Raw genomic sequence first — 12,424 nt, 5'->3', positions numbered from 1 at the left:
TATTGGTGGAATAAAGTAGAGAACAGTCCAGGATAAGATGCTGAGATGTTGTTGGTGAGGTATTTGGAGATTCCCAGTAATATTAATGCACAGGAGGTGAATGGATCTTGTGTTTTCATCATCTCTGGTTCTGCAACAGGAATTATTGGGAATACCATGCATTGAGTGATAGTTTGTACAGATGCAATGATTGGTTTGCTTTTCCTCCACCGATAAACTTTCTTAAGTCTTACAACCTGCACGCATCTGCCTCAAAGATCTTCCAAAGTCTTAATTGCTTTAACGACCTGGAAGGAACAAGGCAAACAAAGGAGACAACTCTCCTAAAAATGTTCAACTATAACACCAGACCTCCTATTGCAGGGCAGAACCCTAAGCTTTGTACTTCTTGGAATAGTTGGCTCACAAAGAGCCCAGATTTAAAGTGTCCACTAACTGAACCTGCCGGCCAGCCCTTCCCATTGTGTCAGGAATGTTTGGTCGCATGCTGTCCACATAAACCCCCCAAAATCCTTTGTTCTGTTTGAAGGGGGACAATCCTTCAGAGCCATGTGGGCCATGAGTGGGGGGATGGAGCAAGAGGGGACATCTGTAGCTGACAGCTCCCTCAGAGCGAGCTGACATGCTGGGATAACATGAATGGGGTATTAGGGAGCACATGAGCAAAGCACTTGGGGCTAATGAGGACATTTATGCTGTGTGTACATTGCTTAGTGACCAGTTGGGTTTATCCCAAGGGACCAATAGGCTATTGATGGTGTCTCATTTTTGATTGAACGAAGGTGAAGGAAAAAATGGAGATGACTTCTGTGAACTTGTTCATCCTCAGTTGAACTGTCTTCAGGCATTTAGATCTTTTGAGACAGGAAGAAACATACAATGTCCTCAACTTCACCAGTATGGAAAACTCCTGAACTACACAGTCATTATGATAATTATCAACTTGAACTGTATCGAGGCAGTTCAGATCAGACGACAGATTATAAACATGTTCACAAGTGTTTCCATGTTCTTAGAAGTTGGAAGTTTTAAGCTGAAAACTTTATTGGAGGGCATCTTGAAGTACAATTTCTGACCAGCCCAAAATCCAACATGGCTGCCACTCATAAAATAAAGAGAAAGGATGTAAAAAATAAATATCCTGTTGCTTATCTTCCAAGCTTGATTTTGTCACAGCAGTTTCATAATTGCGGTGAACATGTGCAGAAAAATGGGAGAAAGTGAGTTTTTACAACGTATTAAGAAGATTTAGTTATTTTTTAAAGAAAATGTGACATTAAATTTATGGATTAGACCCATATCAGGTGCCAAATAAGACATATATAGTTTGTGCATGAATATGGAGAACCATTTTGTGTTGTTAGTTTATGTCAAGTTGGGTAAAGCATGTTTTTAGTTTACAAAGGAACCCCTGACTGTTGTTACAATCAAAGCCAAATTACTTTTTAAATATTGCCATATCGGCCATGAGCTTTTACTTTGAAAACTCACCTGCAATTTACACTGCATTAACCTTTAATTCAAAATATAACCACCCAGCTTGTCTAAATTGTCAGTTACTGCCAACAGCAAATTTATGTTCGTAGGCGAAGACATTAGTTTTAAGCAGTTAAACTTTGGAAAATTGACATGAAAATAGATATGAACAGTATTGTCAGAGTTTTTCTATGTAGATCCATCTGAAAAACCAGCCTGGTTATGTCCAAAGATCAATGAACCACCATTGTTATCAAATATGACCTTAACATTATTTATAGTCTCAAATTTGAATTATAATAAAGCTTTCTGTCCTGAAAAGTCCAAAGAAAAACTCCTTAAAAAACTTGTAGAACTGTTTATGCTTCATAAAAATCCAAGAATACATCATCAGCTTTGTGAAACCTTTAGTTGATTTAATTTTGAGTTTACAAAAATTAAATCAACTTATCAAAAATGATGGCGGTCAAAATTTGAGCTCGGTCACTTCGACGACGCCCTGTTCAGCCTGACATATGCTGTCATCTTTGGGAGGAACTTTACACAGGACAGCGGCTGAACAATCTCAGCAGCTGCTCTCTTATCACCAGTGTCAGGAAAAGGTCCGCATTAACAATGGAAAAACACCCGGAAAATATTGGCTGTCCCATCCAGCAGCGCCGGGCCTCTGAGGCGAGTTTATCGGAGGAATTCGCAGGAAAAGGGAAACTCTGGCTTGTGACTCCTGCGGCTAAACGTCCAAGCTGATGGGAAAAGGGCCAGCCGGGGACTTAGAAAGCGGGAATTATAATTATAAGTCGGCGTCCCTCATGACTGGTGCAAAGTGGTACACAGTGAGGTGGAATGTGGCCCCCATGGGGCCTCAGTGGTGCACAGCCTGTGCCCAGGTTGGACTTTGTGCTTTTCCTCCACCAAACAGCAAACGGTCCGAACCAGAATTATTTTCTAAATGCCACACTTTATTACCTGCTTTGGAAATTACTTCTATTTAAAGGGAGTCGTAGGTTATAACTACAGGGGAGATTCCAAGTTGAATAGCAGGGAAAAGCTACTTAACTCAACAATGGCAAGAGAAAAAAAAAAAAAAAACTCAGCTTTTGATTTTGTCGAGCAGAACCCCTCCACCTTTTCTCCCTCAAGGTGTTGGTTCTCTTAGTCTTAGTCATTCTGTTTCATAATCGTGGAGAAACACAGACCATGTGGTCTCTGGGGTGAACAAAATGCCTGATAAACACACACCTGCCCACGCAGAGCAGTGGCAACAGGAAGTAAAGTGGGAGTTGGAACTGACCGTTATGGCGACGGGCACAGGGAGATAAGACGTGCGGGAAACCGTCGGAGCATGAGCTGTTTACAAGCGGGGGATTCCTGACATTCCTCAGCTGCAGCCATGCCACTCCGATCTGCACCTCCACCCACTGATGGTCACCTTCTGGGACGCAGAAAACGACCGGCGAAGAGTTGGTTTGAATATGTTGCATAACGAGAGATGTTTTCCGGTGTTGCTATGGAGACTTTCAGGAAGCTGAGCAGTCAGACAGCTGGTTGAGGAGCATCTTCTTCACGTGTTTGTAGCTTTAATCTGGAATAAATCTGGAACATCAGCGACTCTTTCATGTGTTTATAAAGATTTGGTGCTTGAATAAATGGAACAAAATGTTCTATATTAACTCAAAATACAAAGAACTAAGATGGGCATTTATGATTCTCAGAAGGTTTTACTTTATGTTTCAAAGACATTTTTATTCTCAAAAACTTATTGAAACATCTTCTTTCTGTGTTTAGACCTGATATTGTGTGTATGGTTTTAACATGGTGAAATCTAAATGGCTCTTTATTGTAAAATTCAAGAGCATAATTGATTATGATCAAACATTATTGCTCATGCATGGATGAAGCATTTATTGTGAAAATGATACATGCATTAAAACCAGGACTTAGCCTGGACAGTTACATTTGCAACATGAGAAACGGAGCTTGTTTATGTCCTGACACACAATGATAAACATAAATAAAATAAAAATAACCAATTAAGAAGGGAACAAAATCCTTATTATGACCTACCTATAATTATTACCTAGTTGTGTAATATTAAAAAAAAAATAATAAAAAAAACGGCACCCTCTTTGCTGTCTTCAAGTGAAAATAAAAAAATCCACCCTTTTAATTTGAGCATATTTAATCAGTGACTGGAATAATAGATTTACTGTCTAACGTTTTAAACTGACCTCCTGCTTCACTGGGTTAATAATAAAACAGCACAAAAAGGTTTCTTTCTGTTAGCCACTCCATGAAATGGGGAAAAACTAGAAGATGTTATTTAAGTAAGGCAGAAACTACAAGATAAAAAGAAAAAGAATTGTCTGTCCTACCATCACAAACATAAATGCAGTTTGCTAAACACTACTGGAACTACAACTTGAATGATATGCAGTGGAGAGATGAAATTCAAGACCTTCAACGTTGGTCCAGTGGGAAACAAAAAAGGAAACTGCGTTAGAGGATCTATGGTCCTGTGAGGCTTTTTTTTTCTTTCTACAAAGTGTTTAGATTCTTGTTAGCATCTGAGAAATACCAGCAGGCTTTAAAGGGAAAGTCCAGTGGACATCCATCCATCCATCAGCAGCTTAATGCCCCCAAACGTGACCAATTAAGGAGGATATAAGAGACGGGAAAAGAATTTCTAACAACAATAATCTCTAAAGATTAACAATAAAGATTATTGATGGAAAACTTCAGCAAATGCAATCAAATTTCAATGTACATTTCTCTCATGGGTGCCAAGAAATTAGTTGGCTTATTTTCAGAACTTTCTCCTGCTTTGCAATACTTTTAAACATTTAATCATATTCTGTGGTAAAGCATTTAAATAAAATAAATTCAACATTTAGTTGCTTTGAATCTGGCATGTTATGTTTCGCAGCTCAGAGCCGCCTGACTTTTCTGACGCTTGTGAGATGTGAGGTTGTTGAGGGAAATATCTTGACAGATTGGGGATGGATTACTCTGACATTTTGCACAGACGTTCATGTTCCCATTTTAAGGTGAACTGACCTTCTTACACAGCAGACACTTAGACTTCTCATGCCTTTAAAGGCACAGGAGGAAATCGTCCTAAACCACTGAGCTTTGTATACGTGAGCGCGGTGACGGATCCCTGAAGTGCCCAGTTTTTCTTCAGCTGCTGCAGTTCTGCTTACAGTTCTGCAAAGATTGAATCAAATCTATTATAGGAGGAAGCCAGGAGTCTTGGCTTTACTTTGGTCTTTATCGCTCCAATCTGTGAATTAGCATCTTGCATCAGTTTCCTTCCTACTGCATTCTGTTTGAAGAGAATTTGTTTGTCTCTAGGATCAAAGAAGCCTTTAATCCGACTTTCCTATCAGAGAGAGAAATATTCCAAAGAGACGCAGGAGAAAAATCAAAGTGGGTGTCATTGGGTGTGTTGAATAAAAAAATAACTGCAAGAAATGTTTTGGTTTTGGATCCTTTACCATTTTGTACAAATGATTGGGTCCAATGGGATTATGATGGTAGGAGAGGTAGTAAGGGTGCTGTTGACTCAGGGAATGACGAAACAAGCAGGTGTATGCCAAGTGATGGGGAACACCTGTGAGGATTATTCAGAGCTTTGACTGGATGTCAAGCTGTGACCCCAAATGACCAGGAAGCAAATCATCATCCAGCTTCTGTTCTCAGGTGGAAATAATAAGCTGGGGCTTCTGAGGAAACATGCTCCTCTATGAAACATCATGAAGTAGTAAAGACTCCCCAGAAAGATCATTTCAGTTTCTACACGTCTCTCATTTAGGCACTAACTGTTTGTTTCCGGGTTAATATAGAGATTAAAATAATGTACTGCAGAAAAAAACACCAGATTTTTTACAGATATTCACAGACTTCATTTTATTTAGATCTAATTCCTGTTTCATTGTTTAAGTTTCCATCCATCCATCCATCCATACAGAAATGTGTAGGAATTTGCCACATAATCAGTATCAAACCGAACTTTTCTAACTGGGGCCCCAAATCAAAGCAGCATCGTATGTTGAGGAATTCGGTGTCTCCACTCCTTCCTCCAGGATGGATCTCATTATTGGCTTCTCATCTCACTGTCAGCAGCTAATGAGACAAGAGGCAGCAGCTTCCCTACCTGATCTTAGAAGCTTGGTCTTCTTCATTTTACCACTCCTGTTTACAAGTTGCTGTATTTCCTTTCCTCACATGCAAGGCCACCTTATGATACTGTGAGTCTCACTAAATCTAACTTAAACTGAGCAATGTGGAGCTTTTGAGATTTTATACCCACCACTTTCAGTCTGTGTTATGCCCCATGTCGCACAGCTTATTTCAGGGCTGCTGGAGAGTATGATTGAGGAGACCGCCACAGCTGATGGGCTTTCAGGTGAAGTGTTGGTAAAATCATGTCAGGTAGGACGTGATTTACTGGAGAGGCATCTGGTCCATTCAGCAAACTGCATCCTAAATACCAAAAAGGCTCTAAGTGTTGAGAAAAGAAATGGAAACTATGCAGAGTGGTGGAAGCTTTACTTCTTCAACTTTTTTGAAGCATTATAGGCTTTAAACCTACAAAAACATTTATTAAACAAAATATTGTGGCTTGGGATCTGGTTAGGATGCTTCCTTGGTGAGGAGTCGTCTCATCCAGGAGACCCAGAGTAAAAACAAATGGATATAGTTAAGGAAACAAATAAAATATATTGCATAAATACTACTGAGATTTAAAAAATGCTCCAAAAAATTCCCCAATGTGGCCGATTTAAAACAATTCTGGAAAGAAAAGTGGGTTAAAATTTCTCCGGTGTGAAAAATTCATTATCTGTCATCACAAAAAGTTTTTAGTCCAACTAGTTTTTAGCTTTCAACCCAATAACTTTCTCGCACAAAGTCTGGTTGGTTTGGATTTACCCCTCAATAAATTAAGTCAGCTCTTGAAATCTGCATTTCAGATTTGCTGACATAAATATGAATTGGGAACATTTAAGCTGCAGACAGAAGTAACCTGTCAGGAGAGCAGACACTTTTTCACAACGTGGAATATATGCTGTCGTTTTAAGCTGAACTGTCATGGCTTCCTTTGCATGAGTAGCTTTGTCACTCATGATTTGCCAAATGAAACCTCCAGTTTCGGCTGAGCCGTTCCTCTGTATGACAGCTGCTGCTAGAACCAGAACTGAGACTGTATTTCTGATCTCTTCTTTCCTTAATGTGTCTCGGCATTTGACATTTTTCCACAATCAAGGCGTCGAGCACCTCTGGGAGAATCCTTCGAATGTGAAACTATCAGCACAATTCACCTCTTGATTAAAGAGCATTAATTATTCCCTTCTCCTCTGATTTGCATCACAGTCTATCAGATTTGCGCCTCGGGGGGTAATCCGAGACAGACGCACTCCTGAATTTATTTAGCCACACAAAAACTGTAATGACAGGGTGAGATTTTGGCTCTTTTGTGTGTTTGTAAATGTGTTTGTGGTGTCAGGGATGGTGATTTGGCAACCGAGTCACCATGGAGACAGTGCCACTATCGTGTAGGATGGATTTTTTTTTTTTTTTTTTTTTAAGGGCACAATTGGCTTTAAAAAGGAGCAATGGCAAAGCGATGTAATCTGATTGGACAAACTAAAGGCTCTAGAAACAAACTCCTGCTCTCTTAATGTTTTATAATATGATGCTACATGTTATGACTTTGGATTGCAGTGCCATGAAAGGACATATTCGCTCTGTTAATGACCATAAACTAGATTTTCTAATCTAAATCTAAACATCTTTGGTATTAATATGTACACAAGTAAAATGCATGTGTGAATGTGAGTTGTATGATCACATTAAAAAGTATTTCAATGCCTCCAGATGTGCAAACTTCTGCTTTCATACCCTTTTAAGTTCTTCAAATGTTGTCAGTTGTATGTATTTTATTGGGACTTCATGTGATAAACCGGTACAAATCGTAATATCCATGGGAACTCTGGATGAGCTGCGTTGATCCAAAGTTCAGTTAGCTGACATGGCAAAGTCTACATTTCCCTTATGGGAGAGTGGAAATGTAGACTTTGCCACGCAGAAAACGTGGAAAAAATTTGTCTGATGAAAGACCAATGAGGACAAAATGTACGTTTTTGAGTTTTGTGCAAAATGTTACCTTGAGCACCTCATCCTCACTGGTAAACATAGTGGTGGCAGCATCATACTGTGGGGTTTGAGAAGAACATTATTTGAGCCAGGGCTGCGCAAAATATCAAAACATACATTTTCTACCCATACAGTCAGACGGAGTGTTAAAGAGGAGCAGCAAATGCTAATGAAGTGGATTAGCAGAGCTTGCTAACAACTGGTGTTGTCATCCAGGATTTATATCCTGGGAATATAATCCCTGCTGCCAACATATGTAGCTGTTAGCATGTCATGATAGTCATGAAACTGTCATACAGCAACAGTCTTCAGTCAGAGGCCTCTTGAGGTTCATTGTGAGACTGACTGCTACCAGAAATCTTTAGTGATCACAGTGTGACCATCCACTTTGAAGATACTTGGATGGTATGAGTTACAGCAACATTTAATTTCTCTTTGGGACAAATGCAGTGTTTTTTAATTTAATTGAAATTTATAAACTGATTTATCAGCTTCCAGCAGAAGAATTATATTCATATGTCAGAACGGCTCAGTCAAAGTCCAAACCTGAATCTAAGTGCCAGATTGTGGCAAGACTTCACAACCACCTCTCAGTCAAATCAGCCTGAGCTTGAGCTGTTTTTGTTGGTAATGTGGTTCAGTGCTTGTTTCAGTGGGATCTGCTCCTTGAAAATCAATTCTTATATTTTCTTACATGTCTGCATGTTTACCAAACTAAGTCCCGACCAGACCAGACCATTCCATCTGGGTTCTGTACTCAGTGAATATTTTTCCATTTTTCTGTGGTTTCAAATGAATACATAGTTTCTGGGCCGTCCCTTAAGTGGAGCCTCAACGAGGACACATTTTAAAAGCTATTTTCACAGCATACTTAGAAAAATTACCCGTCTGAGTCACTGAGAAATGAACTGAAAGTGCTGAAAGGTGCTTTGTTTAGTTTGCATGTTTTGCACGGCTCTGAGCTGTGATCCTCAAATAAATCAGCGTAAACAACAAGATACAAAAACCACTGGAATGGTTATTCAGACTTAGAACAATGGCTGCATGCACAGCTTTCTCTTTTGTGGTACGGACCTCTGCCATCATCTCTGTGCGCTCTCCCGTGGGGAACTCGCTCTGTTCTTGACTCTTTTGCCAGTAATTTGCTCCTCATCCCGCCATGTTGTTCACCGTTGGTGATGGAGGTGCAGACACCTGCTAATTCTCTCTCAGCCAGCCCGCCTCTCTCCATCTGACATTTAACAGGGAGAGCTGTTAACAGGCTGCAGGAATGTCACTGACATTCACTTTGTATGATGTGGGATAGGTCAGCCCCCGTTTCACTGTCGCTGTGCCCAGGACTGAGTCCAGCATGATGGTGATACATCGTCAGCCTGGCACTCCCGTGTCCTTCTGTAATGAAACGAAGCAATCACAAAATCCTGATGCTGTTTGTCCACACGCTGTGCTTCCTTCAGCAGGTTAGGATCGGTCTATTAGCTCTGCAAAACATGCTCATGACTTTTTTTTGCACAAATCATTCTTCGATAATGAGATTTTAGTTTGGTCAGTTCAGCCTACTTTGACCTCTTTTTTTTATAATGAGCTGCTTGTCTCTTTAAATCCAAACAAGCTGCTGCTGGCCACGCCTCCAACTCACAATTATACAACTGTACATCTTTGAGAAGCAGAAGTGGAGCCTCCTGCACAACCAGTAAGAATGCAGCAAGTGGTTTCTGGATGATAAGTCAACAGCAAAACACTTGTCTTCTCCAGCAGCCAATAAAAGCAGCCGAACGAAGGTGCTGGAGCTCAGCTTGGGTTGCTAGGTGACGTCTGGGCTTCGCTGCGGTTGCTAGGTAATTTGTGGTGTTACAATTGGTGTTTTTTTTTTCTTTTTTTTAAACTGCAAAAAGCATTAACTTAAAAAGAAAACCTATCTGACATCTGTTTTTAGAAGAAATAGAAACACAACTGGAAGTACAAAAATGGGAATTAAACCCTGACTGTTGACTCTGTGTGACGTGGCGTCATCTGATTCAATCCAGGCTGACTGACTTGTTCCTCTACGCATCTTTAGAGATGAAGCAAAGCTCCTCATCCTTTGGTAATTAAACTTCTGTCGCCGGGGAGTTTTTTTTCCTCCTGGTAAACTGTCAACACGCAGACGGCCCTTTCTCTGAAGCCGGCGCCGATAATTAGTTCGCCGAGGGGTTTGCAGTGATTGCTTCATTATTTCTCCACCAGGCATGCACACGAGATGTTTGATGGAGGCTCGAGAGCAATCCGGGCAAAAGCAGCTTACAGGGTATATGTACATTGTTGCTCAACACCTATAAGAACAAATCACTGAGGAGCTTACACAATGAGCTCTGCTGTTGCACGTGGGCTTCTGGGCTCTCAGAGTTGTGAAAGACGGAGTTATCAGCAGGGTGCAGATTCCTCCGAATCGCTTTGCTTCATTTTTCACAGCCGTGTAGCTGGATGCCGCGTGCAGAGCAGAAATTAGCCGCCCATTTTTGTTTGAAAATGATTATTTTTGTTCTCTGAGATCTGCAAACCTAGGTCTGGGTTCGGTTGAAGAGAACTCTGGTGAATGAATATGTGGTGCCAAGCAGACTGGAGACCGCTCCAGAAGCAGGAAGCAGACTATGGTGCAAGGCATTCTGGGTAAATGCAACAAAAACAAACATGCGAGTATAGTGCTAGGAAGAGAAATGTCTGCCAACGACAAAAGAGAAATCCTATAACTGCTAAAACCTGATGCTACTTCATTTTTGTTTGCATTTTTGAAAGAAGGACGCTGCATTTATGTCTAGATTTTTATGTCATTTGTTTCAGTAGTTCTTGGTGCAGCACAGGGTATTGCAGATTATAAAATGTTCAGATTCTGCCACTTTTTTTGCTGTCTGCTACCTGATGGTAATCCAAATAACATGTCAGAAACTCAGCCCCTCAGTCACCTCTTATTCTGACTGAGTTCCCACAGGACAAGGCCTCAGTTGGACCTCCCTTTTAAAATGTCAGCCCCGTCAGGTCGCTATGCTGTCATATCTTCTGTCATCAGCTGAGCATCATTCCCAGGGCCGCTGAGAGGCCCCAGTCATTACAGCTGTGCCCGCCACTGGTCCCCTGTCCATCAACCTTTACACGTCTAGCTCCAAACCAAACATCATCTCTTTATCCACTGAAGGACGCAGAGGTCACTCGTCTGGATCGGAGTCTAAAGGCTCTGTCGCTTTAAAAACAAACCTCCTTTACAGAGTCCCAAGCACAAACCTAGGCATGCTGCAAAACATACAGGGTGTTCTTCTTCTTGTAATTGGCTGATTAGGCTCTCTGTCTGTTTGGGGAGCCTAGTAACTGAGCTGCTCATTCACTAGTAAATCCTCCAGTCTCAGGCACACAGTCCTTGTGTTTTTGTCTGCCCTTGTCTGTTATCCTGATTAAAATGGAGAAGGCCTAACTCGTTGTGTCTGTCAGCACACACAAGCCAGACACTCTCAGTACTAGCAGCTCTTGGCATTAATCCGTCTCACTGAAGGTGGGGGGATGGAGTGGGTGGAGGATGAGAACAATGCAACATCTTTCCCTCGATCCTTCTTGCTCTTTTGGACACGTGGTGATCGCCTGGCGGGATTTCCACGGGTCTTGGACGTTCAGTACGGATGTTTCTCTTCTCGTCCACTCATCCCAGCTGCACCCCTCAAGGAAATGAGGTACAATGCTACCCCCTTCATGCCTCTGACAAACATCCTTCCACTGCCCTTTGTTCCTGCCATTGTCACCAGACAAGAGGTTGTGTCTAGAGGTTATGCATGCAGAGCGAGAAGCGTCATGGAGTTTCTGAAACGTTTGTGTTGTTGCTTGTATAGTTTGCAAGTGAATGATTGTGGCAGGAAGAGACACTGTGGAAACAATACGCATTTCTAAATATGTGACATGGTGCAGACTTTCATTCTCTTCCATGGACATTCCTGAATGTGGCAAGGGGCCTTATTTCCTGCCTTACGCCAGGCAAACAACCGTATTTGCGTGTTTCAAAGATTACAAGATAGTACGTGTGCAGGAAAGTATTCCTTGCACTCCCTCTTGTGAAATATTTGCCCATTTAGATCTTCGAATACCGATCTCTAATGTTGATCTGGAGCCACTGACTCTACAGTAGGATCTTTTTTTGATTATGTTGTTTCAGAATCAAATGTAAAAGTTAGTTTGTAGCTTCAGGATTTTTTCCTAACTGACAGTCCTGTAGACTTGGCTCAGTTAAATAGTGAAATTAAGACATTTTTTTGTTTTAAGCTGGTGCAGTTTGCTTTCATACTGAATGAATCTTCAGTTGCAAAACTGCACATTGAAAATGTGTAAAAATGTTTTATTCTTCAAAAACTATGATCATCCTAGATACCTTGTAGGTGTCCTAGGTTACTTTAGCCTAAGTTTTTATAGTTTCAAAACAACGATTTTATCATTTATCGCAACAACTTGTGGAAAAGTTCTTGCCACATGCAGCCAAGGCAGAGTAACAACATTTGGGGTCATGTTTGTTGTGCAGAGGAAGACATTTTCAGAAATGAAAACACTTTAGAAAGATCGGGAAAAACAAAACGTGGAAGTTGATGCGCACATAACAGACTGCAGAAAAAAGACCTGTAAGCATCAAATTCCTAAACCCAGCTCTCCAAACTAGTAATTCATCTCTCTCCACCCTGCTTGCTGAGATAGATATATGGCTCCACCTTGTTAGCTTGATTTAAAGGAAACAGGAAAGTTTGAGATGTTTTTCCGACTACGATTAAAGGATTTGTATCAACCA

At 40.9% G+C, this 12,424-nt stretch overlaps 1 protein-coding gene across 1 annotated transcript in view; it reads left to right on the top strand.

The window, feature by feature from the left end:
* Positions 1-12,424, top strand: part of tmem108 (transmembrane protein 108) — a 42,899-nt gene that overhangs the window by 584 nt on the left and 29,891 nt on the right. The gene's annotated exons all lie outside the window — the stretch shown is intronic.

This window comes from Poecilia mexicana, unplaced genomic scaffold (assembly GCF_051168715.1).
Source record: "Poecilia mexicana isolate PSO_F unplaced genomic scaffold, ASM5116871v1 scaffold_20, whole genome shotgun sequence".
NCBI classification, from domain to species: Eukaryota; Metazoa; Chordata; class Actinopteri; order Cyprinodontiformes; family Poeciliidae; genus Poecilia; species Poecilia mexicana.
Note: the sequence above shows the minus strand (reverse complement) of the source record. Positions and strands in the feature narration are given on the sequence as shown.